The 2,496-nt window shown below is 53.9% G+C and overlaps 1 long non-coding RNA gene across 1 annotated transcript in view; it reads left to right on the top strand.

Moving 5' to 3' along the window:
* The first annotated feature begins 501 nt into the window (after positions 1-501).
* LOC102488025 (uncharacterized) overlaps positions 502-2,496 on the top strand; it is a 7,604-nt gene continuing 5,609 nt past the window's right edge. Inside the window, exon 1 of the long non-coding RNA XR_333517.1 lies at positions 502-740. This is a non-coding gene — a long non-coding RNA (uncharacterized LOC102488025). The remainder of the gene's footprint in view (positions 741-2,496) is intronic.

The following is a 2,496-nucleotide window of genomic DNA, read 5'->3' on the forward strand; positions in this document are numbered from 1 at the left end:
AACAGACTTTCATTGATCACTCCTCTATTTCAGGAACACGCTAAGTGCAAAGATGATTGAAACACAGACCCTGCGCTCTGAGGGGGCAGCTGCTGTTACGGGGTGAAAGGTCGTCTCTGTCTAGGGAGGAGGTTCACTCATTCACTGGGTAAACCTTCCTCGAGCCCACACAATGTGCCAGGCTCTGAGCTGGGCTCTGCGATTTCGAGATAAGCAGGCTCCAAAGCTGTTAATGGTAAGCACATCCTTCCTCACCATTACCTTGTTCTTACCTTGTTAGGGGGAGGGCAGAAACGTATTTGCTTGAGGCAGAGACGTCAGGGTAGCTGTCCCAGAGGCAGAGGTGGAGTAGCCAAGAGGGAGACCCAAGTGTGACTACTGCTGCCCTGACAGGGCCGGGGGTCAGGTGAAGTGAGGTGCTCAGTGAGCAAAACAAAGGAGCATTCCGGTGCTAGTGCTCGCAGGACTCCAGGGCGAGCACCTCACTTGCCATACCCTGGGCCCAGCCTACACACTATCTCCCTCTAAGAACTGCTCTGGTTCCAGGGAGGACCTGGGCCCTCAGCCTCACAGACTCTCTCCTCCCCTCTCCCCCTCCCCAGCAACACTGCTAGGCATCCCTGTCTTTCCTCCAGCCACAGAGGGAGATGGGGTAAAGATGGCGGTCTGCCTCAGGCCCACTGGGCCTCCAGGGTCCCACTTTCTGCCCACTCACCTGGCTCCGAGGGACCACTACTGAGGTGAGCAGCTGTGGGGTTTGGCTACGTAGTGTCCATCTCCCTCCCTAAGATACCGTCATGTCCCAGAGAGGAATTTTTATGGGACTCTTCTCAGGGCTTCCCCCACCTGCCCAGAGCCGAAGCTGGGGTGAGGCCATGACCTGAGGGTCTCTGCTTGTTACCACCAACTGAAGCACTGCCAATCGCACTGAGTAATGCCCACCTTACACACCAGGTCCTACCCTGAGCCCTGCTACTCAATGGGGGGGAGCCCACACACTGGAGTCTGAGCCAGCCCAGACTGCAGCTGGAATCTGCATTTGGAAAGATCCTTGAGTGATTCCCCTGCTCCACCCTTCCCCTCACTTGCTCCCCCCATGCTGGGGCCTAGCAAAAGGCCCTTTCTGAAACATGCTCTGGGGCTCTGAGGTGGCCCTGGCTTTTCTGGGTGGCCCAACTTCCTGAGGCATTCTCAGCTAAGGACTTCTCAGACAAACTCACCTGGTGCTCAGTTGACTCTAACATGAGAGCAGGCCTTCATTTCAGGAGATAATGACCTGTGCAACCTCTCCAGAGGAACCCCTCCCCTTCAAAGGGGCAATGGAGGCAGAGACTCAGGAGGCTACTTCAGAGGGCAAATCTCTCTAGAAAGTCCCTTAGGCGAAGATGGATGGTCTGGGGGTCCTTTTTAGGGGGAAAAAAAAATCTATTTTCCTTTTTAATGAACCAGGAGTGATGAAAGGCCATTTACAAACCCTAATATTTAGGATAGGCTATCATTTTTCATGCCCTGGACATGTTTTATCTTTTATTAGCAATAGTTTTAAAATTTGCTATAGGGTTCTCTGGAGAGAGAGAGAGAGAGAGAGAGAAGGGGGACGTGAGAAAGTACCCCCTGGGGGATGGCCACATTACAATCCTGTCTCCTCTATTTCTCCTCTCAGAATTTTGGGCACATACTCACAGGTACCTGGTATGTTTTTTAAGCCACTGGGTCCAGGACTTGAACCACACAGTCAGCCATGTGGGATCCAGCCACCCTAACTCCCACCACACAGAGGAGGAGTATGCAATTCAGAGAGGTCAAGTAACTTGCCTCAAACCCCCTAGCTCCTCACTAGGAAGAGCTAGAGATTGAGCCCAGGTTCGTCAGTGTCGGAGGGTCACATAACACACACCGTATGCATGTGGTCGGTGTTTTCTCCATGGGATTGCTGGTGGCGAGACCACGGCACTGAGTGTGGATGTGTGTGAATGCGTGTTGGAGGCAGGTGGGGTCGAGTCCTCAGGAGAGTCAAGGGCACCAACGAGAAGCTGCGTGTGATGGTGGGGGCAGCTCCCTGGGGTAGTGAGCCATGGTGATGATGAGACACAGTCAGTTTAAGATACCTGTTGCCAGCAGGTAGTGTAGAAGTTAAGGTGCTGGGGAACCAGCAGTTAGCGTAATGGCTATGTTGCTGGACTCTCAAATAGTCGACCGCGGTTCGCGTCCCGGACCCGGTGGCTTAAAACTCACGCCGGGCGCGTGTGGGTGCATGACCCAGATACCGAGAGGAGAATGGAGGAGAAGGGACTGCGGCATGACCATCCCCCCTGGGGGGTGATTTCTCGCTTTCTGTCTCTATGTCTCTCTCTGTCTGGCGAGCGCACGCGCCCTATAGTGAAAAACCTCTCAAAAAAAAAGTGAATCTTTAGGGAACCAGCAGTTAGCGTAATGGCTATGTCGCTGGACTCCCACGTAGTCAACCGCGGTTCGTGTCCCGGACCCGGTGGCTTA

This window comes from Tupaia chinensis, unplaced genomic scaffold (assembly GCF_000334495.1).
Source record: "Tupaia chinensis unplaced genomic scaffold, TupChi_1.0 Scaffold000063_1, whole genome shotgun sequence".
Taxonomy (NCBI): domain Eukaryota; kingdom Metazoa; phylum Chordata; class Mammalia; order Scandentia; family Tupaiidae; genus Tupaia; species Tupaia belangeri.